This window comes from Artibeus jamaicensis, unplaced genomic scaffold, assembly GCF_021234435.1.
Source record: "Artibeus jamaicensis isolate MK-2021 breed Jamaican fruit bat unplaced genomic scaffold, CSHL_Jam_final scaffold_916, whole genome shotgun sequence".
In the NCBI taxonomy this organism is placed as follows: Eukaryota; Metazoa; Chordata; class Mammalia; order Chiroptera; family Phyllostomidae; genus Artibeus; species Artibeus jamaicensis.
In genome coordinates this window covers 57,439,992-57,467,113 of record NW_026522059.1, presented here as the reverse complement: position 1 = coordinate 57,467,113, position 27,122 = coordinate 57,439,992, and positions in this window count along the sequence as shown.

Below are 27,122 nucleotides of genomic sequence, written 5' to 3'. Positions count from 1 at the left end.
CAAACCTGCAACCTGGGCATGTGCCCTGACATAGTATCAAATCAGAGACCTTTAGCTTTGCAGGATGATGCCCAACCAACTGAATTACACTGGTTAGGGCACCTACCAATATTTCAATTGAGAATGTGGATAAAATTAATATTGTAAAAATGAACATTTTAATTTAGGAGGAGGAAAGGCAAAATTTTTCACTGTTTTTTCATATATTTTTATTTAGTTATTTTTCAAGTACAGTTTTTTGTCTATTTTTCCCATCCCAGCCCCACCCTCCTGCCCCTTGCTCCCCACCTCCCTCCCATTTCCACCCCCCTTAGTTCTCGTCCCTGTGTCCTTCATATTTGTTCCTCTAAATCCCTCCCCTTTTCCCCCCTTAAATTCCCTTCCATCTCCCCTCTGGTCACTATCCCCTTGTTCTCTATTTCAGTGCCTTTGGTTTTTTTTTCTGCTTGCTTGTTTGTTTTGTTGTTTAGCTTCCTGTTAAAGGTGAGATCATATGGTGACAATGCCTGGCCTATTTCACTGAGCATAATGCTTTCCAGTTCCATCCATGTTGTTGCAAAGGGTAGTAGCTCCTTCTTTCTCTCTGCTGCATAGAATTCCATTGTGTATATGTACCACAGTTTTTTGATCCATTCATTTACTGACGGGCACCTAGGTTGCTTCCAACTCTTGGCTATTGTAATTGTGCTGCTATGAACATTGTGGTGCATAGGTTCTTTGAAATTGATGTTTTGGGATTCTTAGAATATAATCATAGCAGTAGAATTGCTGGGTCAAAAGGCAGGTCGATTTTTATTTTTCTGAGAAAATTCCATACTGTTTTTCATAATGGTTGTACCAGTCTGCAATCCCACCAACAGTGAACTAAGGACCCCTTTTCCCCACAACCTCTCCAACATTTGTTGTTTGTTGCTTTGTTTATGATAGCCATCCTGAGTGGTATAAAGTGGTATCTCATTGTGGTTTTAATTTGCATCTCTCTGATTGCTAACGATATTGAGCATCTCTTCATGTGTCTCTGGATCTTCTGTATGTCCTCCTTAGAGAAGTGTCTGTTCAAGTCCTTTTCCCATTTTTTAATTGGGTTGCCCTCTGAGAGTGGAGTCGTGTAAGTTCTTTGTATATTTGGGAGATTAAACCTTTGTCTGAGGTATTATTGGCAAATATGTTTTCCCATACAGTTGGTTGTCCTTTTAATTTAATACTGTTTTCTTTAGCCATGCAGAAGCTTTTTATTTTGATGAGATCCCATTTATTTATTCTTTCCTTTACATTCCTTGCTCTAGGGGACATATCAATAAAAATGTTGCTGCGTGGGATATCTGAGATTTTCTTGCCAATGTTCTCCTCTAGGACTTTAATGGTGTCACAGCTTATATTTAAATCTTTTATCCACCTTGAATTTATTTTGGTGTATGGTGTAAGTTGGTGCTCAAGTTTCATTTTTTTGCATGTAGCTTTCCAGTTCTCCCAACACCATTTGCTGAAGAGGCTATTGTTAGTCCATTTTATGTTGCTGCCCCCTTTGTCAAATATTAATTGACTGTAGAGGGTTGTGTTAATTTCTGGGCTCTCTGTTCTGTTCCATTGGTCTATGTGCCTGTTTTTATGCCAGTACCAGGCTGTTTTGATTACAGTGGCCTTGTAATACAGTTTGATATCAGGTATTGTGTTCCCTCCTACTTTGTAGTTTTTTCTCAGAAGTGCAGCTGCTATTTGGGGTCATGGTTCCATATAAATTTTTGAAGTGTTTGTTCTATGTCTGTGAAATATGCCATTGGTACTTTAATAGGTATTGCATTGAATCTGTAGATTGCTTTGGGTAGTATGGACAGTTTGATGATGTTAATTCTTCCAATCCATGAACAAGGTATATGTTTCCATTTATTTGTGTCTTCCTTGATTTCGTTCTTCAGTGCTGTTTAGTTTTCTGCATACATGTCTTTTACCTCCTTGGTTAGGTTTATTCCCAGCTATTTTATTTTTGTTTTTGCTATATTGAATGGTATTTTTTTCTTGATTTCTACTTCTGCTGATTCATTGTTAGTATACAAAAATGCCTTTGATTTCTGGATATTGACTTTGTATCCTGCTGTTTTGCTAAATTAATTAATTAGTTTGAGCAGTTTTTTGGTAAAGTCTATAGGATTTTCCATGTACAATATCATGTCATCTGCAGACAGTGACAGTTTTGTTTCCTCCTTTCCTATTTGAATGCCTTTTCCTTCCTTTTCCTGCCTGACCGCTGTGGCTAAAACTTCCAAAACTATATTGAATAGAAGTGGTGAAAGTGGACATCCTTGTCTTGTTCCTGATCTTAGTGGAAAAGCTTTTAGTTTTTGCCCAATGAGTATGATGTATGCTGTAGGTTTCTCATATATGGCCTGTATTATATTGAGGAATGCTCCCTCTATTCCCACTTCGCTGATTGTTTTTTATCATAAATGGGTGTTGTACCTTATCAAAAGCTTTTTCTGCGTCTATTGATGTGATCATGTGGTTTTTGTCTTTGCTTTAGTTTATGTGCTGTATTACATTTACTGATTTGTGAATATTGAACCATCCTTGCATCCCTGGGATGAATCCCACTTGGTCATGGTGTATGATCTTTTTGATATATTGTTGGATGCGGTTTGCCAATATTTTGTTGAGGATTTTAGCATCTATGTTCATCAGCGATATTGGCCTGAAGTTTTCTTTCTTTGTTGTGTCTCTATCTGGTTTTGGAATTAAGATCCTGCTGGCTTCATAAAAAGAATTTGGGAGTTTTCCATCCTTCTGGATTTTTTGGAATAGTCTGTGGAGAATAGGGGTTAGCTCTTCCTTAAATGCTTTGTAGAATTCTCCTGTGAAACCATCTGGTCCAGGGCTTTTATTTGATGGGAGTTTTTTGATTACTGCTTCAATTTATTTTCATGTAATTGGTGTGTTCAGATTTTCTGCTTCTGTTTCATTGAGTTTTGGAAGATTGTATTTTTCTAGAAATGTGTCCATTTCCCCTAGGTTTTCAAATTTCTTGGCATACAGCTCTTCATAGTGATTTCTTACAATCCCTTCTATTTCTGTGGTATCAATTGTAATCTCTCCTCTTTCATTTCTGATTGTGTTTATTTGTGTCCGCTCCCTTCTTTTCTTGATGAGCCTACTCAAGGGCTTGTCTATTCTGCTTATCTTTTCAAAGAACCAACTCCTGGATTCATTCATCCTTAGAATTGTGCTTTTAGTCTCTATGTCATTTAGTTCTGCTCTAATCTTCGTTATTTTTTTCCTCCTACTTGCCTTGGGCTGTCTTTGTTGTTGTTCCTCCAGTTCTTGCAGGCGTAGGGTTAGGTTGTTTGTTTGAAATGTTTCTACCTTCTTTAGGTAGGCCCGTATTGCTATAAACTTCCCTCTCAAGACTGCCTTCGCTGTGTCCCATAAGTTTTGGGTTGTAGTGAGATCATTTTCATTTGTTCCCAGAAACTGTTTGATTTCTTCCCTAATTTCATTCTTGACCCATTCGTTGTTTAATAGCATACCATTCAGTCTCCATGATTTTGGGTGCTTTGGGTTTTTTTCCTTTGGGGTCGGTTTCCAATTTCAGTCTCTTGTGGTCAGAGAAGATGCTTGGTAGTATTTCAATTTTCTTGAAATTGTTGAGGCTCGTTTTGTGTCCTATCATGTGGTCTATCTTTGAGAATATTCCATGTGCATTTGAAAAGAATATGTATTCAGCTTCTTTGGGATGAAGGGCTCTATATATATCAGTTAAGTCCATTTCCTCTAGGGTGTTGTTTAATGCTGCAATATCTTTGTTGATATTTTGTTTGGAAGATCTGTCCATTGTTGATAGTGGGGTGTTAAAATCCCCTACTATAATTGTGTTGCTGTCAATATCTTTCTTGAATTCCTCTAAGATTTTCTTGATATATTTGGGTGCTCCTATGTTTAGTGCATATATATTTATGATGTTAATGTCTTCTTGGTGGATTCTTCCCTTGAGTATTATGAAGTGACCTTCTGGGTCTCTCTTTATGGCCTTCTTTTTGAAGTCTATTTTGTCTGTTATGAGAATTGCTACCCCAGCTTTTTTTTTTCTTGTTCGTTTGCTTGGTAAATTTGTTTCCAGCCTTTCACTTTTAGTCTGTGATGGTCTTTTGTCCTGAGGTGGTTCTCTTATAGGCAGCATATGTGAGGGTCATGCTTTCTTATCCATTCAGCTATTCTGTGTCTTTTTATTGGAGCATTTAATCCATGTACGTTTAAGGTTATTATGATAGGTACTTATTCATATCAATTTTTTTGCCTGTGTTCCACTCTGTCTCTCACTTTTCCTTCCTTTCCTTAAAATAGTCCTTTTAGTATTTCTTGTAGGACTGGTTTGGTGGAGGCATATTCTTTTAGACTTCTTTTGTCTTGGAAGCTCTTTATTTGGCCTTCTATCTTGATTGAGAGCCTTGCTGGGTAAAGTAGCCTTGGTTGTAGGCCTCTGGTTCTCATTACTTGGAATATTTCTTGCCATTGTCTTCTTGCTTTGAGTGTTTCCATTGAGAAGTCAGTGGCTAACCTTATTGGGATGCCCTTGTATGTTATTTCTTTTTTCTCTGTTGCTGCCTTTAATATTCTCTCGTTGTCTTGGAATATTGCCATTTTAATGATGCTGTGTCTTGAAGTGGCCCTCCTTGGGTTCCTCTTGATTGGGACTCTCTGTGATTTCTGGATTTGTGTGACTTTTTCTCTTATCGAATTAGGGAAATTTTTCTCTCATTACTCTTTCAAATATGTTTTCTATCTCTTGTTCTTCTTCTTCTCCTTCTGATATCCCTATTATTCAGATATTATTATGTTTCATATTGTCTTGTATTTCTCTTAATCCCTCTTCATTCTTTCTGAGTTTCTTTTCATTTTCCTGCTTTTTCTGTGAGATGCTTTCTACTTTGTTCTCCAGCTCACTAATCTGATCCGCCGCCTCATCTATTCTACTTTTGAAACTTTCTACTGTGTTCTTCAATTCAGAAATTGTATTCTTCATCTCCTCCTACTCCCTTGCTGATAGTTTCTACAAACTATACATGTTGGTATAGTTTGCAGTGAGATCATTGTAGCTCCCCTGTAGTCTTTGGTAGCTCATTGTGAGCTCTTTGAACTTCGTGACTACCAGTGCTTTAAATTCACTATCTGATAGTTGATTAGCCTCTATTTCATCTAACATTCTTTCTGAAGTTTCTGCTTTTTCTTTCATTTGGGGATTGTTTCTTTGTCTTCCCATTGTTCGAGACTCTTCTTGTTAGTCTCAGCTTCTAAAATTGATCTGTTCTGACTCCCTGGGTTTATAGTGTGAACTTCTGTGGCATGATACCTGTGAAGTTCAGTGGTGCAGACTCCTTCAGGTATCTTGATGTTCTCCGTTTCCACCTACTCCTTTTATTGTGTATGTGTAATCAGTTGTAGGAGGAGGCAAAATGCTTTATGACAGTAGAAGAGTTTTTTTATATTTACACTCACAGCTGGTAGAGAGGAGATAAGCAATCTTTAGACTATATATTGTGTTAACCGTATTCTTCAGCCCAACTTGCCACTTTTACGAGAGGATGGACAAAAGATAAGCCTCTTGTTGGAGAGGGAAGTCTTGTTTGTTGTAACTAGAACGCAGTGAGATTTTAGATGGTCAGATTTTGAGGTAAGGTTAGTGTAAGGAACAGTAAATACGTGTAGTGTGTGAGCAAATAGAGTTAATCACTACAGTGATAGAATTCAGGGACCTGTACAATGGGCTAAGATCCGGGAGATGTGTTGTGAAGTATTTACTGTTGTATAGATCAGCTATTATTTACACTAATATTAGAGCATGACTCGTATAACAAACTCTATGTGATCTGTCTGAGTAGGGGGTATAGAGCTTTAGGTAGTGTGCTAAAGGAAAACCAGTGGCATGGAGTTTAGAGGATTAGCAAAGCACTGTGGAGGAAAGGACAGGGGAAGCCTGTCTAATAATACAATATAACTACTCAAGACCGAGAAGCCTCTACAGAAAGAAGAAGAATACAGAGATACTATTAAAATATAAAAGAAGTGAAAATAATAAAAAAATATGCAACACCTCGTGGCTTCTCTGCTATAGGAAGGTGAAATTTGTCTCTCTGTCTCTACTGTTGAGATACCCCCCTCTTTGGGTGCCATTCTGGTCCTTTCACAGTTCCTAGTTGTTTGTGTCTCTTGTGGGTAAAAGGAAACAAAGCAACAAACAAACAAACAAAAAGGCAGGAGAAGGGAGGCAAAAGTGATGAGTTTAAGAGGAAAGGAAGAAGGACTAAAACAGGGAAAAAGAAAAGAGAGGAACAAAGTATAGAAAGATAAAGCAGTGATAAAATTTAAAAATATATAAGATTACTAAACTAATGCACAAAAAGTTACTAAAAAAAGGGATAAAAAACAGAAAAAAGAAGAAAAACAAAAACAAACAAGCAAACAGCAACAACAAAAAACAATAATAACAACAACAGAGAAACCCTTCCCTTGTTGGTTTCAAACTGTCCAGACTGTTTTTTCTGGTTGCAGCAGGATCTTTCTGTGGGCTGGGATGCCGGCACAAGTGCGCACACCAGGCAGACTACCAGATTGGGGTGTGGGTGCCCACACACTAGCTGGGGTGTCTGGGACCCGAGAAACTGGGAGTGTGCTTCTCAGTCCTGTGGCTAGTCCCCAAATGCCTCTGCTTTCCCCCGGCTCACTGCAAGGCCGGATGGGAAGCAAGCCAAGCTGCCCTGGTAGGAGAACACCTCAGTCTACTTTCAATAAAAAAACAAAACAAAACAAAACTCTCCAGACAGCCTGTCTCTCAGTCCAGCTCAGTCCCCAACCAGACCAGTGAGGCCAATGTGTCTCTCAGTTCTCCCAGGCTTGCGATCACAGACTCTGCAGTTGAACTGGGCCCTGTGTCTTTGTAACCCTCCCTGATAATACAAGCCGGCAAGCAGACAGGTCTCTGCCTGGTGTTGTCCAGTTTTGCTTATACGAGGAGTGGGGGAGCTGCTGGCCCGGGCTGGTGGCCACTGGGGCCGCTGGGTGCCCAGGCTCCTGTGGCAGACACTTCTGGTGCTGGTCTCAGACCGATGGCTCTGGTCCCTGGCCGTAGAGGCAGCACCTGGGCCACCTGGCCAGCGGTGCCAGCCCCCGCCGCTTTGTCTTTACTCCAGTCCCTAAGACCCCACTGACCTGCAACTTTCTGGTGTTTCAGCATCTGTCACAATCTCTATTCTTTTAATTTCACAAATGCTGGATCACCGATGGATTAGTGCGCTGCTTCTCTATAGATCTGCCAGGATTTTCACCCACGGGTACGGGAGCTAGAATCCGCTCCGTCCTACTCCGTCGCCATCTTCCCCACCTCCTCTCATTGCTCTCTTTAACAAATAGCATGAGCACATCAGACATTAAATTGTGCAAAAGAAAACTCCCAACTACAGAGAAAGATCAAAATCATAGTGCAAAAGTGTTTCATGATATAATGTCAAATGGTAGATCCTTAGACTAGATCATTTCTCCGGCTGTGATTATGGGTGAAGAATGAAACAGATGAATTCATGCAAACATGTTTTCTTGATTTTCCTTACTCTAACTACTTTCACTTTTACAATTACCTACATGTTACCTACAATGGCAGTAGCTATGGTTTACAACTGGTTATTCAGTCATTAATTATTGACAAATAACATTGTTCAATATTTATCAAATTTCCACTAATTCACTAGTCATCATGTCCAGAAATCTACATACAAAAATGAGTAGTGATTAAGAGCACAGTCTGTAGTTAAATTTCCTTGGTTTCAAATCCCAGCTCTGCCACTTACTGGCTGAAGCTCCCCTTGCTTAGTTGTAAACTTATTTGTTCAAACCCTGTTCAGGTTTAAAGTTAGTGCAAAGATACAACCTTGTTTCTAGCAGTGTGATAAAATAAATACCTTGTGCCCTGGCTGGTGTAGCTCAGCGATTGAGAGCGGGCCTGTGAACCAAAGTGTCTCCAGTTTGATTCCCAGTCAGGGTGCATGCCTGAGTTGCAGGCCAGGTCTCCAGTAGGGGACACATGAGAGGCAACCACACATTGATGTTTCTGTCCTCCACTTTTTCCTTACCCTCCCCTCTCTCTAAAAATAAATAAATTAAATCTGTTTAAAAATAAATACTTGGAAAACCCCTCATACTTTAAATTATTAGAAATTCTCAATAGAATACTTATTTGCTTTAATGTATCCTGGAGCTGACACAAAATCTGAAAAAATTATAGTAAAACAGGAAGCAGATGGGTCGTTTCAAAGCAGACTTCACAATCACACTGGACTCTGTCCATGTCTGAGAAGATGAAAAGTGAACCCACCACTCAGGAGGGGACCTTGCTTGTCTTGATCTTGGTACTAGATGGAAAAGTAAAATAAAATTGTCTTGAAGAATCTGTAACCACAAACTAGCCCTTACGCAACAAATGTTTCCAATCCAAATCCACTATGTCTTTGTGGTTTGAAAAATCTAAATCAAGGGATGTAATTTAAAGTAGTCCTAGATTGGTGGTCTTTATGGGATGAACTGAAGCAAAGGAAGCTCCTCTTAGAGAAACTTGGCTTCAATCCAGGCCTCAAATAATTTACATGCAGCTTTCTTGGTTGTGTGTTCCAGGTGGTGGGGCAGGAGAAGGGAGCTCCCTGTCAAAAATCAAAACAGAAACAAATCAGCAAGAATTATTATATAGGGAATATAAAATAAGTATATTTAATTTCTTTAAGAAATAAGAGAAGCTTATAAATATAGAGAGGAAATAAGGTGCTATAAATAATAACCAAGTACTTTTGAGTAAAAATCAATTCTACCTTGAAAATAAAACCTCAGTTTTTTAGTCACTTTTTCAAATTAAAACTCTGTCTTTTTCTTATTGATTTCCTCAATAATTATGGATGTAAAAACTTCCAGAAAGGCGGCCCTGGCTGGTGTAGCTCAGTGGATTGAGCGCGGGCCTGCGAACCAGACAATCACGGTTCAATTCCCAGTCACGACACATGCCTGGGTTGCAGATTGGTTCCCTGCAGGTCAATTCCCAGCAGGGGATGCACGAAAGGCAACCGTACATTGATGTTTCTCTTCTTCTCTCCGTCCCTTCCCCTCTAAAGATAAATAAATAAAATCTTAAAAAAAAACTTCCAGAAAGGCACTTTATACTGTTGCTCCCTGTTCTGTTTTGTCTTTTTATTTTCTTGATTCCATTTTCGATAAGCAGAAAGTCTTAGCTTTTATGCAGCTTTCTTTATTAATCCATGCTTTTAAGATTAGTGTTTATTTTATCCTGTTTAAGAAATGTTTGCCCACTTCAAAGTTATGACGATATTCTTTTGGGTTTCCTTTCAGACACTTGTTTGTTTTACTTTTTACCTATATGTCTATGAATCCAGCTCACTATTTTTTTGCATATCATGTGAGGCAGAATACGATATTGATTTTCCCCAAATGGATATCAAAATGACAAAGAACTATTTATAGAAAATATGAACTTTTCCCAAATGAAACTGCATTAGAAATCTGGAACCATATAGGTATAGGATTGTTTGCGGACCACTTTACTTATTTTCTCTACTCTTGTTTCAGTACCACTTCATTTACCCACAGTAGTCGTAAAATCAGCCTTGATATCTGACCATGTACATCCTTTGGTACATTGCTCCAACATTTTCTTGGCCATTCTAGGTACTTTGCTCATTCATATAAATTTGAGAGTCTGCTGATCAGTTGTTACACACACAAAAATAACACTAGAACTTTAATAAGGGTTGCATAGTAGATCAATTTACAAGGTATTGGCTTCTTTTAAAATACTGAGTTTGGCTGGGATGGGGGGAATGGTGGGGAGAATATGCGGGCAACTGCAATTGAACAGTAAAATAATTAAAAAATAAAATATTGAGTTTCTAATGTATGAAAAAGATATAAATTTCAATCAATGAATTTTTAAAATTTCTCTCAGCATTTTTTAATCCTCACCTGAGGACATGCTTTAGAGAGAGGAAATTAATTGTTTAATTTTTATTTGTTTTTGTTGATAAGAAATTCAAAACAGCATTTGTATATCCAGTTACCTTGTTAAATTTACTTATTATTTATATTTATTTGTAAATCCCTTTGGATTTTCTGTGTATGCAATATCTTGCATTAATAATAACAGTTTTATTTTTTATTCTTTGTGTCTTTCTCTTTGTCATGATAAACTCACTAAGACTTGATGAATAGAAGTGAGGATAGTGTACATCATTGTTTTATTCTTTTTTTTTAAAGATTTTATTCATTTATGTTTAGAGAAGAAGGGAAAGAGAGAGTGAGAGAAATATCAATGTATGGTTGCCTCTTGTGTGTCCCCAGCTGGGAACTGGCCCGCAACCCAGGCATATACCCCGACTGGGAATCGAACCACAATCCCTTAGTTTGCAGACCTGCACTCAGTCTGCTAAGCTACACCAGCCAGGGTTCATTGTTTTATTCTTAACATCAGTAGGAAATTGTTCAATATTCCAGCAGATTAAAAATTGTGATAGCAGGTAAGACATTTGTCAATAGTTTTAATTAAATTAAGGAAGTTCACTTATTTTAAAATAATGAGTTTGTCCTGGCTAGTATGGTTCAGGTTGGTTGGAGCAATGTCCAGAAGCCAGTTACAGGGTTGATTCTCCATAAGGGCACATACCCAGGTTGCAGGTCTATGCTGCTTTTTCACATCAGAATTTCTCTTGCTCCCTTTCTCTCTCCCTGAAAGTGATGAAAAATTGTCCTCAGATCAAGACAAAAAAGTGGGATTTATTTTTCTTAAAGATATTGTGCTGATTTTTATCAAATGATCTTTTTGCTTCTGTGCAGATGATTGATGAATTTTCTTCTCTATTCTAATAATGAAATTATTCTGATTTATTTCTGAATAGTAAATCAACCTTGAATTGCTAAAATAAATGCACCTTAGTGATAATATGGAATGTATATATAATATTTGGATATTTTATTTAGGATTTTAGTATCTTATTTCTTGAGAGATATTGGCTGGTAATTTTTCTTTCTTGCAATACCCTTGTCAAGTTGATGTATTAAGGTTACTCTGGCCACATAAAACAAACTAAAATAGTAAAAAATCAGTGGATTCTAGTTTTTTTATGTTTTATATATTTTGTTAAGGATGTATTATTTTTATTAATTATTTCAAAGAAAAAAGTTTTTTGATTTGTCTTCTTTCTATCATATGCCTGATTTCTCCATCAATTTTTGGTCTTATATTTATTATTTTTTCTTCTACACTCTGACTTTACCTTGTTGTTTCTTTGATAGTTTCTTGTAAGAAAAATTTAAATCATTATTTTTTAAGTTTTGTCCTTCTCTGCTGTCTATACTTAAAGATATCTTTATAGATGAGCATTGCCTTATTTGCAACACCTAAGCATTTGTTTGTTTTTGTTATTATTCAGTTCAAAACATTTTATAATTTCCGTGTAATTTCATATTTGACCCATTGATTAAGTACTTAATTTCTTAAAAATTTGAAATGTTCTGTTTATATTTGCCTAATTTTTCTAGTTTAATGCCCTTGTGTTAAAAATATTCTATTATTTCGATATTTTGAAATTTGCTACATCTTGCTTTCTGGCCTGCAAAGGGTCCAATATATAGTAAATAGTCCATTAACACACATACAGAATATTATTCAGCATTTGTTGGATGAAGTCTTTAGTATGTCTCAAAAATTTTGCATTGGTTGATCATATCTTCTATGTTATGCCCTTTTATTTTTGGTATGAGATATTTGTTAAAATTGCCCTCTGTAATTGTTGATTTTTTTCTTTAATTTTATCATCTCTAGGTATATAAGCTATGTCATTTGGTTCATAAAATCTATAATTCTTATATTTTCTACTGGAATAAAGATAAAATTAGTCTTTGATGTAACTACTGACATAGCTGAATTTTAAACTAATATCTAGTCATTTATTTTTCATTTACTCTATCTCTTCTCTGAGTCTTCTTTATTTTTTTTTTTATTTATTTTTTTTTAAAGATTTTATTTATTTATCTTTAGAAGGGAAGGGAAGGAGAGAGGGAGAGCATAATTATGGTTGCCTTTTCTGTAGTTGAGTTTCTTTATGACTTCTTTGGATCAATCAATTTCATTCCATTATCCTGTTTTATTAGGATTTTATTTTACATTGTTTTATCATTCTATTAATGATTGCTCTAGAGATTGTAGTATTTTTTCTTAAGTTATTTCTTAAGCTAATACTGGTATCATTTCCTGATCAATGCAAAAACCTTAGAATAGTTTAATTCCACTTACCCCACTTTGCATCATTGTTGTCATATATTATTGCATATGCATCATAAACTTTTCAAGACATCGTTATTATTGTAACATTAAACAGTTAATATTTATTTATACTTACTCCCATATTTACCTTTCTAGTGTTTTTTCATTCCTTCTTATATTTTCATTACTCCTGCTAGGATCATCTTTTCTGAATCTGAAAACTCTTGTTTGTATTTCTTGTTCATATATGTATTTGAACAACAATTTTCTCAATATTTTATAAAAATTCTGCAATTATGTTTATTTTCTCTTTATTTTCAAAGAATGGTTTCTACAGGTATGGAATTATAGCGTAAACAGTTTCTCTTTTTGATACTTTAAAGACATTATTCCCATGCTTTCCATGTTCCAGGGTTTCTATCAAAAAGTCACCCATGTTGTTCCGCTATGAACATGGGCCTTTATCTCCTGTTGTTCCTGGCAAAAGTCTTATATCCTTTGAGGAACATCTCAGTAAACCAAAGGAATGTATAACTTGGATTTTAATTATGGATCATGGAGAAAGGATGAATAGGGAGGGGATTTAGTCCAGATAGCATCTTCAGAAAGCCTTTTAAGAGCTCACATGCATTCACAATCCTTATGTCTCCCCTAGATGTCCTCTCTTAAGACATTGCATTTTAGCACATTGCATGCTACATCGTAACTATCTTTTTTGTTAGTAAAATGAGCAGAATGTAAATAATAAGGATCCTTTCATTTCAACATGTACAAATGCGTATGTATGTTAAACATAAGAAAAATAATTTTATTATGCTATATTATGATTTAATTATACTAAAATGATTTAAAAATATTTATATATAAATAAAAACATATATATTTATTACCCAAGGATATTTTTTTTAATTTGAGAGAAACATTGATCTGACAGAGAAACATCTGTTTTTTTAATAATTTCTTTTTTTCATTTTTTAAATTATTTTCTTGTTGTTCAACTACTGTTGTCTGCATTTACCCCCCACCACTCTCCTCCACCCCAGCCATCCCCACCTCCCTTCCCTGCTTCCACTTCCCCTTGGTTTTGTCCATGTGTCCTTTATAGTTGTTCCTGAAAACCCTTCCCCCCATTATCCCCTCCCACTTCCCCTCTGGTTACCTTCAGATTGTTCTTAATTTCAATGTCTCTGGTTATATTTTGCTTGTTTGTTTTGTTGATTAGGTTCCACTTAAAGGTGAGATTATATGGTATTTTTCCCTCACCACCTGACTTATTTCACTTAGCATAATGCTCTCCAGTTCCATCCATACTGTTGAAAAGGTTGGAGCTCTTTCTTTCTTTCTGCTGATAGAATTCCATTGTATAAATGTACCATAGTTTTTTGGCACTTAGTTTGCTTCCAGCACTTGGCTATTGTAAATTGTGTTGCTATGAACATTGGGATGCATAGCTTCTTTTGGATTGGTATTTCACAGTTCTTAAGATATAATCCCAGCAGTGAAATTGCAGGGTCAAAAAGTAGCTGCATTTTCACTTTTCTGGGGAATTCCATACTGCTTTCCACAGTGGCCACACCAATCTGCATTCCCACTGAGAACTAGGGTTTCTTTTTCTCCACATCCTCTCCAACACTTGTTATTTGTTGATTTGTTTGTGTTGACCATTCTCATTGGTTTGAAGTGGTATCTCATTGTGGTTTTAATTTGCATCTCTCTGATGGCTAGTGATGCTGAGCGTATTTTCATATGTCTCTGGGCCCTCTGTATGTCCTCCTTGGAGAAGTGTTTGTTCAAGTCTTTTGCCCATTTGGAGGGGGGGCATTATTTGTCTTCCTGGAGTGGAGTCATGTGAGTTCTTTATATATTTTAGAAATCAAACACTTCTCTGAGGTATCATTGGCAAATATGTTTTCCCATATAGTTGGATCTCTTTTCATTTTAATGCCATTTTCTTAAGCCATGCAGAAGCTTTTTAATTGATGAGATTCCATTTGTTTATTTTTTCTTTTATGTCCCTTGCTCTAGGGGACATATCAGTGAAAATATTGCTGCATGGAATGTCTGAGATTTTCCTGCCTGTGTTTTCTTCTAGGACTTTTATGGTGTCACAACTTATATTTACTTCTTTTATCCACATTGAATTTATTATTATGCATGGTGTAAGTTGGTGATCAAGTTTCATTTTTTTGCATGTAACTGTCCAGATCTCACAACACCATTTTTTGAAGAAGCTATTTTTACTCCATTTTATTCTTCTGCTCCCTTTGTCAAGTATTAATTGACCATAGAGGCTTGGGTTTATTTCTGGGCTCCCTGTTCTGTTCCATTGGTCTGTGTGTCTATTCTTATGCCAATACCAGGGTGTTTTGATTACAGTGGCCTTGTAATACAGTTTAATATCAGGTATTGTGATCCCTTCTACTTTGTTCTTCTTTCTCAAAATTGCTGCAGCCATTTGGAGTTGTATATGGTTCCATATAAAGTTTTGAAATGTTTTGTCTATATCTGTGAAATATGTCATTAGTACTTTAATAGGGATTGAATTGAATCTATAAATTGCTTTGGGTAGTATGGACATTTTGATGATGTTAATTCTTTCAATACCTGAGCATGGTACATGCTTAATTTCTTTCTTCGGTGTTGTGTACTTTTCTGAGTACAAGTTTACATCCTTGGTTAGGTTTATTACTAGTACTTTATTTTCCTTGTTGCTATAGCAAATGAGATTTTTATCCTGATTTCTGTTTCTGATATTTCATTGTTGGTGTACAAAAATGCCTTTGATTTCTGAATATTGACTATGTATCCAACTGTTTTGCTAAATTTTCTTATTAAGTAGTTTTTTGGTGGAGTCTATAGGATTTTTTGTGTACACTTTCATGTCACTATCTGCAGAAATGACAGTTTTGCTTCCTCCTTTCCAATTTGGATGTCTTTTATTTCCTTTCCTTGTCTGATCACTGTGGCTAGGACTTCTAATACTGTGTTGAATAGGAGTGGTGAAAGCAAACAGCCCTGTCTTGTTCCTAATCTTAAAGTGAAAGTTCTAAGTTTTTGCCCATTGAGTATGATGTTGGCTGTGGGTCTCTCATATATGACCTTTATTATGTTGAGGAAAGATCCCTCTATTACCACTTTGCTGAGTGTTTTTATCATAAATTGGTGCTGTACCTTACCAGATGTTTTTTCCACATCTATTGATATGATCACATGATTTTCTTTCCTTTTGTTTATGGGATGTATTACATTTACTGATTTGCAAATCACCCTTGTGCCATCCTTGCATCTGTGGGATGAATCCCACTTGATCATGGTGTATGATCTTTTTCATGTATTTTTGGATGTGGTTTGATAATACTTTCTTGAGGATTTTAGCATCTATGTTCATCAGTGATATTGGCCTGAAGTTTTCTTTTTTTGCTATGCCTTTATCTGGTTTTGGGATTAGGATGATGCTGGCTTCATAAAAAGAGTTTGAGAGTCTTCCAAAGTTTTGGATTTTTTGGAATAGTCTCTGAAGAATAGGGGTTAGCTCATCCTTAAATGCTTTGTAAAATTCTCCTGTGAAACCATTCGGTCCAGGGCTTTTGTATGTCAGGACTTTTTTGACTACTGCTTCAATTTTGTCAGCTGTTATTGGTCTGTTCAGGCTTTCTGCTTCTTCATTCAGTTTTGAAAGATTATATTTTTCTAGAAAGTTGTCCATTTCACCCAGGTTTCAAATTTTTTGGAGTGTACTTGTTTCTAGTAATTTCTTACAATTCTTTGTATTTCTGTGGTATTAGTTATAATCTCTCCTCTTTCATTTCTGATTGTGTTTATTTGGATCCTCTCTTTCTTTCTTCATGAGTCTGCTTAAAGGCTTGCTAATTTTGCTTATCTTTTTAAAGAACCAGCTCCTGGATTTATTGACCCTTAGAGCTGTGCTTTTTGTCTCTCTATCATTTAATTCTGCTCTGCTTCTAATCTTGGTTATTTTCTTTCTTCTACTTGCTCTGGGCTGTCTTTGTTGTTGTTCCTTGAGTTCTTGCAGGTGTAGGGTTAGGTTGTTTCTTTGAAATGAGAGAAATCCATTTGTTGCCTCCTATGTAAAACCTGACCAGTGATCCCCAAGATTGAACCCACAGCCTAGACATGTGCCCTGACTGGTAATCAAACCAGCAACCTTTTTTTTTAAGGGAAGGAGAGAGGGAGAGAAGCATCAATGTATGGTTGCCTTTCATGCGTCCCCTGCTGGGAACTGGCCTGCAACCCCAGTATGTGCCCTGACTGGGAATCGAACCGCAATTGTCTGGCTCGCAGGCCCGCGCTCAATCCACTGAGCTATACCAGCCAGGGCAACCAGCAACCTTTTTGTTATATGGGATGACACTCCAACAAACTGAGCCATGTAGCCAGGGCACCATTGTATATTTTAATTGATTGGTTTTGTTTATGTATTTTGTTGTGTAACAACAAATGTAAACTAGAAAATTGAATGGATGCTTTAAAATGCCCTGAATAATATTTAATTGCTAGAATTGGCAAAGAACAAATTATTTACATTACAAAGTTATATTTTTCCAAGAAAATATTAAATTTTCCTAACAAGGAATTCAACTCTTAGATTGCAATTGGTTTCTAAATTTTTACTAAGTAGAAATTACCTATAATCAATTCGCTTTGAAAAAAACTATTTCTATTTTCACCCAAGGACATATCTATTGAGTTTAGAGAAAGGAGAAGGAAGAGAGAGAGTGAGAGAAACATCAGTGTGAGAGACAGACATTAATTGGTTGCAGGGACTGAGCCCACATCCTGGGTATGTACCCTGACTAGGAATCGAACCAGGAACTTTTGTTGTTGTTGTTATTATTGTTGTTGTGTGGAATAACACTCCAACTAACTGAGCCACCTGGGCAGGGCTAATTACTGAAACTTTAATTAGTCGGTGTTTCTCTTTAACTTCCTTCTCAAATATCTTGAAGAAAATCACTGTCCACTTGCCTGTCACCTAAAGACTATATTACTTTGTCAAAAGTTGAGGAGCTTAAAATCATCCACATATTCTCTGCATAGATTTTGTTAACTCACGTTGACTATTGCTCTTATATTTCATATGAGTAATGCGAGAAGTAATAATGTTCCTATGATATAAGTCTTCTAAGTTCCTATAAATTTTCAAAGCAATGATACTACTACAGCTAGTTACAAGAGTAGCATCTGTTGGTCACTCATATACCTGCAGATATGTGACTATAGCAAAAATAATGGAACAGCTCGACTACAATCTTGCACAAAAGCATCAGTCACTTCAATAGTGCATGGATATACTGTACTAGTACTTTGTGATGCAAAGATGACCCTACCACAGGTGTGTAGTATCATCGGGAATATTTTAGATTTATATGAATACGCAATATGGGAGGAAAGGAGATAAATGCAATAACAAAGATACAGTTCAAGTGCTACTGGTGCTAAGAGAGGAAAGAGAGCAAGTTTGTAAATGGGGGAACCAAAAAATCCCAAAGAAAGTAAAATTAATACCATGTAAGAAGGATTTGTGTCATGGAGAGCACACACACACACACACACAGAGATTCATATATACTCAAACATGCACACACTAATATGTACACACAAACACACCCAAATATACATATCAGGACAATGTAAGCCATATGAGAATAGACAGAAATGTTGACATGTGTAGGTTAGAGTATGAATGATATTAATTATTTTTATTCATTTATAGAAATGATGTGTGAAGTATTGCAGGGAAAACTGAAATATTTAATATAAGATCTCTCCTCAGCACAGGAGAAACTAAATGTGAGAAAAAATGTTTGCTTTTATTCTGTAGAGGGTGAGAAGCAAAAGAAAATGTTTGAAGAGGGTGGTTATGTATTAAAGTGGTTCTCAGAAAGACAAACTTAGCAGTAAGTTGTGCCGTAAATTCAGTTTCTCAATCACAATTGAGAACCGATTGCTTTTCCCTGGAACCACTCTGAAGTAGTATTAATGAAGTGGAGATAATGAGAGGTCAAGGAGGGTACAGAACCTGAGGAGAATTTCAAGAAGGGAATGACTTACTGCCTTGAGAGCAACAGGGAGACTGAAGATAGTAAGAAGTGCTGGCTATTTTTAATAAATAGATCAGAGAAACCCTCCCAGGCATTTTCGTTTGATAAAGAACATTCAGGTGTTTGCAGAAATTTCAATTCCTCCTTGAAACCCTTCTTGACCACCACAATCTAAAGCACCCACAGTTCCTTCATCCCCTATCTGCTGCCCTTGCTTTATTGTTCACAACAGTTGTACCCACTGGGCATTTTATTATGTATGTATTGGTTTCTTCATTCCCCACCCTCTCCCCACTGCAATGTAAGCCTCCGGTGGGCAGACACATTGTCTGATTTTTATCATGAATAGTACTTAACATTTAAAATGTGCTCAATGCATATTTGTGGAGTAAATGAGTAAATTCAAAGACACCAAAGAATGAGTGGGTAACCAGTGAATACAGGTAGCACATATATGAATCTGAGTAGTGAGGGGCTAAAAAGCAGATAAGACAGTGACTCTTTCTTGTGCTGTTCTGGGCTTGGAAGAAGAGTGAAAATACAAAAGAAAGGATAATGGACAGAAGGAGGTCTTAAGAAGGTGGCCTCCATGGCTCTCTACACTACTACCACGGTGACCAGGGTGAGCCTTCTGAAACATGTGAGGTGTGAGGGCACGGCACTTTGGGCCTCCTGGCCTCATCTCAATCCTGCCTTATTCCCTAGCTCAGCTGCGCGCCTGTGGACAAGATGGTCTGGTCCAGCATGAGGGCTTTGTCCTCTCTTCTTCTGCTTCTTGAAAACTTCTTCCCCAGAGATCCACATAGTACACATGCTCCTCTACTTGACATGGGGCTATGGCTGATAAATCCATCGTAAGTTGAAAATAACCTAAGTCGAAAGTGTACTTAATACAACTAACCTACTGAGCATCAGAGTTTAGCCTAGCCTACCTTAAATGTGCTCAGAACACAATATCCAAAAATGCTTCTGGAAACACGGTTCACTGCAGAGCGCTGGTTGTTGACCCTCCTGATTGTAGGGCTGATGGGGATTTGTGGCTGTGGCTTTCTGCCACTGCCCAGCTTCATGAGGGAGGATTGTACTGCATATCCCAGCCAGGGAAAGATCAAAACTCAAAAGTTGAAGTATGGTTTCTACTGACTTTGGGTTGCTTTAACACCACTGTAAAGTTGAAAAATTTTAAGTTCAACCATCATAAGTGAGGACCATCTGAATGTGCAGAGGTATAGACTCCATGTGACTATCCCCCTAAAACTTTCATATATTTGCCTAAGTGTTTTCTTAGTAAGGTCTTTCCTGACCCTTTATATGAAACTGAGTACCTTCCCTCACTGCATTTCATATTATTCATCCCACCTAAATTTTTCTCCATAGCAATTATTACCCTCTGACACATCCCATGTCTCTATTTGTTATTGTCACTTTCCTCTTGGAATGTTCCATGATGCATGACTTTTAATCTGTTTTGTTCACTGCATGCCACACAAACCTAGAATAGAATCTGACGCAGAGTTGGGACTCAAAAATATTGTGAAGACAGTGAGTGACTATGAGCATAATTGCAGTGAAACAGAAGACTGAGCAACTGTCAAGAAGTTTAGTGCATAAGTCAGACTGGTTGGGTTTTGACTGTTTGCTGATGAAGGTCTCTCTCAGTGGTTCTCACTCAGGGGTATTACTGCACCCCTCGCCCTCTAGGAGGCCATTTAACAATGCATACTGGTGATTTGGGTTGTCAACATTCTTAGAACCTGGAGATAGTTCTATAGACAGGATTTAGTGTCTCAAGGGTCCAGGGATGATAAATGCCTTTTTAGGTATGAGACAGCCCTCATAATAAAATATTTTCCCACCCAAATGTCAGCATCACTTCTATCAAGAAATAATACTCAAGAATTCTCCTTTGTTATTTATAAAGACAACACAAAAGGATTGCTTATTGTTGTTATGTTTGATTATTAATAAATAGGAAAATATTTAAAATATATGGACATTGTGTTTCACTTCACAGAAGATTTGTACTTAATCTGAAAACTTACTAGTATAGTAAGTATATAGCTTTATATAGTTGTTATAGAGTATGATTTGTCAGTTTATTTTCTGTCTCCCAAAAAAAGGTATTTTATGTCCTTACCCTTCATTGTTTTCTATATGTTTCTCCTTCAAATTGGTTGAATAGCTTAAGTTCATGAATTAGGTGAAAACAGAACTCTCACTTTCTCAATGTTGTGTGAATGTGAACACACTAAGATGTGAAACCTGGGAAAGGTACCAGGTTTCAAACACAACGATTAACTCAGTCATTTTCAGATTGCTCTCTCTGATTTACATGAAACTACTGAGCTAACACAGCCCATGACACACTTCTTTGTACTTATTCCTTTTTTTCCTGTAGCGTTCTCTTATTCCTAAGTACAAACAGTTCAAGAGAAGCTGAAGTACTTGGTGCATTTCTCTCAGCATTTCATTGTTTGCCTCATTCTTTTCCCTGTAAAGGTGAAATCAAGACCACCATAAAAATGTCTCCCAGGCAACTGTGTCGTAAGTTGACCATTCAGACTATACAGACCTGTTCCAAAAGGATATTAACTTAATTCTGATTTTAGCTACAAATTAAAAAAAGTATCAGATGACAGATACTAGTATTGTGGACAACAAGCTTACTTAACTGCTTTGGTGGTAAATTAATTCTGTTAGTACAAACTCTCTAAAGATATAGATACCATAGATTCCCAGTTACCTTTTCGGAACATTATGAAAAAATAATAGAGGTAAAATGATTACTTTTGTTTATTCCTTATCGGAATATGTATGTATTGCTTTATGCGCATTACCTCGTTTAATCTTCAAAACTCCATTCATTCATTGATCTACATTCAAATATTTTTTGGGCAACCACAAAGAAGTAAGTACATTTCTAGGTGCTGGAAATGTAGCAATAAACAAAGTAAAGGCTCTGCCCTCAAGTAGCTCTAATGGGACCTCCAATCTCTAGTTGGAGAGACAGCCAGATGACCAATATGCAGAATGCATTTTATCACCATGTACACCCACAGATCCCAGTTCAGTTATCACGGTGTTCACACTATGGAGGCAAAAATGCAAAAGAAAAAAGTGGTGGAGATGGAGAGGGCCATCTAAGATGCGGAGGTGAGAAAAGTGTCAGTCACATGACCATCTGGCAGACCAATGTGAAGAAGCCTCAAAAGGGGTTGGACTGGGCAGAGAGAAGTGATGACAGTCCAACAGAGTGAGCTGCCGGGAGCGAAATAGAGAAGGACGCAGGAGGTGAGGCAGAAGCCAGCCTCATACGGCTCTGTAAGCAGGTAAAGCATTGAATGCAATCAAGTGCATCCCAGTGTCATCGGAGGGTTTGTGCAGGGAAGTCACTGTGTGTGCTTTACTCTCACAAAGGTCAGTCCAGGTCGGTGAGGCTGTCAGAGTGCCAGCTAAGAGACAGGTTAGGAAGCTGCCAGCATTCAGACTTGTCGCCTCCACACATTTTGGTCATGCTTGTTTGTGAAGAGTTGTGTATCTTGCACCCCACTATCTCCATTATAAATTTGAGCACATGCCAATATATATTAGGCATTATACCATGTGCTCATATATTAAGTGCATTATGAAATAGAAATAACAAATAAAATATGTAGCATAAAAAGTTTAAAAACCTTTAAATTATTTAATCAATGTTGTAAAAACATTTTGCTTTCACCAAAACATTCTTTTGCTATTTCTGTTACCATTTTAATGTTAATTTTAAATTTTATTAGTATTTAAATTTTTTTATTAGAGCAATATGACAAAATGTGTTTAATAATCTTGAAGAGTTTTATTTAGGTCACAACTTAGAGCATCATTTTATATTTATGTTGGTTTAAAAATATTTGCTAATTATAAGAGTATAACTATCACCAGCTAATATAACAAGGCAAAAGTGCATTATTTATGCATAATCAATAGAATATTTACCAATTCAGATAGTCTTGAAATTTTTAATTCTTTGTTCAGTTGGTCAAACCTAATTAGATCATTATCGTTTTTACCTCATAATGTGGTTGACAAAAAGCTTATCATAAGCAAGGTAATTATCCACTATTAAATTTCCTTTGTGTTAACTTGTGCTTTCATTATTAAAGTATTTTAAATCTTGCTTCTGCAGGAATTTCCTAAGAGTATTTGCTACTGTTTAATAGAGGTTGGGTTTTGAAATTAATTAATTCTTTTACCTGAGCCCCTAAAATGCACTATGTGGAAAAGTCCTAAAAGCTAACAGCTGCGTGAGGACACCTGGGGAGGCAGACCTTCCTTCAGAACCGCCTCCCACCCCACAGGTGCCATGTGGCCCTCACACGCACAGACCTCTGGACCACAGTCTTGGCAATCCATTGTCCTGCAGGAAATCTTTTCATTTTCCATTTGGAATCTTTTCATTTTGAAATGTCTTTTAATTTTCCTCAGTAAAATTCAATATAAATAGAGGTTCTCACCTTTTTAAGCACTTTACTCAATGGTTCCTCTTGTGTGTACTTTCTGGGAGCACAAACTCCTCCTTGGGCACCAGTACTCTAGAGAGAAATGATGGTGGCTTAGATAAGGGCAACTGCAGCCCAAAGGAAGCCAACTGTCACTCTCAGTGGTGAGTGGGTCAGAGACAATGATCCGAATGATAAATGTGCTTACCACTACTGGACCGTCATAGCACCCGGGCTTTTCACCATTCAAAACTAACAAATATTAACTTTCAAAAAGAAAATATCTTGAGTTAATAATGATATATAAATTTTAATATTTAATATTTTGTTACTTAACTTTTCTTGGAATTGTACCTCTTTTTCCTTACATTCATAACTTTGGTTTGAAAACAGCCTAATTTTCTACTCACATTATTCCATTACTCCTCCCCTGACTAATAACACTAATGACAAACTGCTGAAGAAAGTTAAATATTTCTTTGTAGCTCTGTCTTTACAATATATTCCATTAAGGATGTTCACTTAAAATACTGTGTTTTATTTGTCCCTTCTTATGTCTAGAAGTAATCATTTTTATTCTTTTTAAATTTATGATTCCACTTTGCTTTTTGCAAATAAAAAGTTATGTATTATAAATGCATCATCCCCCCTAACCTTTCTCAGAAGGGTTGCACCTTAGTCACACTCCTGTGTACCATGCTTTCTCACCTAGCATCACCCCGGGAGACCTCTCTCTACCAGTTTATGTAGAGGCTTTCCTCATTCCATTTTTCAACTATGTAGTACTACCTTATGTGAACACACCATTCAGTCAATCCTCTTGTGATGGACCTTTGAGCTGTTTCTAGCCTTTACTAGTATAAATGATGCTATAGTGATCAATGCTGTACACATGTCATATTGCAAATTGCCAGTGTACCACCAAAATGAATTTGTGGAAGAAAGATTGCTAAGCCAAAGTGTAGTGCATATGTAAATTTTCAATATAACAGATGAAGGCTATAGCCCAGCACCTTGCTTCTTTTTCACCGAAGATGAAAATTGGGGCCAGAGAAGTTCAACTAGGCTGGGTGACAGTGTCTCTAGTTGGCTAGTGTAGGGTCGGTGTTGGCTCAACAGCATAAGCATGATTCAGAAAGGAGTCGGTGCCGCTGGTACCACAATACCCAGGTTACTGTTTCAGAAGGAACTGGGTCAGAGTCACCGACATTTAGAATAGGCTTTGCTCCCAATAGCACAATCTACTGTTCCTGGAAAAGCCCATGTTTTGCCTTGTCAGGGTGTGCTTGCTTCTGAAGCATTCGTCTCTCACAGCCGTCACTAGTGGGAAGAACGAACAGGGCCAGGTATCCACAATGTCCCCCATGTCTCCACAACCAGAGGTATGCAAGTCTAGCAGGAAAAGACTTCTGCATCCATCAGGCCTGTCTGAGGCTCCTATGGAGATGGATGGAACTTGCCAAGTGTGGATGGAAAGCTGGAGACTTGAGAGGAGAAAGTGAAGGGAGAAGGGAGGACTAGCAAGAGGAAAAGAAGCTGAGTGATAGCCACAGGTCTCCTGGGTGTGACGATCTGAAAAGTCTTGTGTTAGTGAGGCTTTCTCTTCTTGTGTGAAATATAAGGAGAAATTTACAGTCTTAGATCTGGGTCCTTCTTGGTGAACTGGCTGATAGGATCTTCCATTGCATCATAAAGGATCAACCCCACTGCAAGGCAGAGCCACGCTGGGAATTGCCTTGGACCAACTCATGGCCAGAGGTGATGCCTCTCATCCAGGAACACAGATAGCTGCTCCCAAGGCCCTCTGTGTGGGAAGCACGGAAATATTCATGTTCAGCTGAGGCAATTTCCTTCGCCAGAACTTCTTAATATATTTTTTTAATTAAGTGAAAAAGAAACGAAGAAAGAAAGAAGAAGGCAGGGAAGGGAAGAAAGAAAGCAAAAGAAAAAAAAGATTTGATGTATTTTAGTAATGCATTAGAAAATAATTATTGTTGCTTTAGAAAAACGGATCATTTCTTACCAAAAATTAACATACCCTGTAGTTCTGAATCTATTTTAAAAGTATTGGAAACAAGAAAATATGAAAAACAAAATAATTAATTATAATGTTTTATTGAAAGAAAAAATAATGTAGCTGAACTCCACAAGCTATACTAGTTAAGCTTTATGAGGGCCGGGGTTTACACAGCTTTTATGTATATACACATTTATGACATTATATCACAACATTGAAGGCACCTTTCACTGCCACAGTGTCAGGTAATGAATAAAACTCATCCAAATTAATCTTTTTAATAAAATATCTAAAATGATACAGTATATTTTAGTTTTATGTACATATTTGAAACATTTCAATATTTTAAAAACATATTATTTTCATATGTGCACCACAATGATCTCTAATTCCCCAAAATTATGGCACCAAAGTTCTGATTGTCAAGTAACACAAGATGATGTAATCCATAACAAGCACCAGTTAAAGTCAGCATTTACTTCTCCATCAAACTTAGAGAGTTCTAACACATGCAAAGTGATATGGATATTTTGAAAAAAGAGATTGAAAAAATAAAATAAGAACTATTGAAATCATTTAAAGCCTCGAAACTTTTTTCTTTAATTAGATGATTATTTCAGAGACAACAGGGGAAATGGACGATCGAGACTGACGGTTTTCTGCCTGGTTGACCTGGCGGCACTGGGCTGGGGGTATGGGGGACCAACGCCCGTTTTCCCTGCGTTGGCTGTCACACCTCTGTGTGTGACCGAGATCGTGGGAAGGGTTGGATTCAAAGTAAGTTTGAAAATACTAATTTGGAAAACTGCTTCAAAGCACACTTCATTTGGTTATGCTAACATAGTTTAAGAAACATCTCTTTCAAAATAGATGATTACATCAGTAAATTACATAACTCACCTGAAATTTTACCTAAGAACATGGCTTTTTTAGTTACAGGTGATGAAATTCTAAACCTTATGTAAATTTATTAGACTAAAATTATTTTGAATCATTTGATAATGAATTAAGAAAATTTTATCATTAGCTTAATAGAGTGATCAAAGGACATTATCATGTTATAGACCAACAAGTGAATCTGGAGAGGCAATCCTTTTCTATACGAAATTAATTATTTTAACCTGTCTTTTTTTATCTTATGTACTCTGTAAAATAAAAATAAATTATTGCTTCTGAAAGTGAAACACGCACAATTATGCTTGCTAATTCTAGTTATAATTGTATTTATAGTGTAAACCAAATAAAAATATTTTGATAATGCCTACTTTAAAAAGTAACACTGTAATAAGCACCTCAGAACTGGAAAATCATGAAAAACATTACTTAGGAAAGTAGATACAAAAATATATCTCTTATTCTCTTAGAAAAGTATGTCAAAAGAGTAAAGCACTTTTAAATGCTGTCAGACTTAGAGATTATTTGAGAATATAAAAATTGTGTAACTTAAATTTTTATTGAACAGGAGAAAAGGCTTTTTTTTTTGAGGCCAAGTAGCTATCAATAATTTATTTTTACAACCACCAGAGGGCGCCAGTGCCTGCAGCATGTAGGTGTAGGTGTTACCTAACCTTTAGGAGATGCTTGAATTTGGACTCTGCCAAGTTAAGAACCGCCTTAAAAGAAAATTGATAACTTCTAAAAATATGTATATTGTTAAATTCTACAGCACCTAAATAATTTTGGACAGTTTTATTAGAAATGGAATTCACTGGCCTGTTTCTGGTTAAGATTAATTTAACAGGATTTTATTATTATTTCTGAATCCGGAATTTAATGGGTAACTTTTGAAAATGACTGAAAATAGCATTACAGCATTACTAAAGCTATTAACACTAACAGTTCTTTTAGCACCATATATTTAGCACCAAAATAGATGATAGTTCACACTTAATAAAAACTTTAATTATGAAGAAACCTCAAAATTGTTACAATTTTGGTGGTTGTAATGTGTTTTCAGCACCATTAATCAGTTAATTGTTAAACTTTCTAAGTTTTTGATTCACCTTCCATAAATCAAAGTTATACCGTGACAGAATCTTTAAAAATCATTTTGCATGTGTTTAAATGTGTCTTTCCCCATAATTATAATTACAATATTTTTAAAGCATATATAAGCAAAAAGAATATTACACTGATAGAAATCTAACTTTACTCTCCTTAAATGCTTTGGTAGATAAAGGCTTCCATCCATGTCAAGATTTTCATCCTGTGATACTGCATGACCTAGGGAAAGTTTCCGTATGAGGTGGACAGAGACCATCGACCTC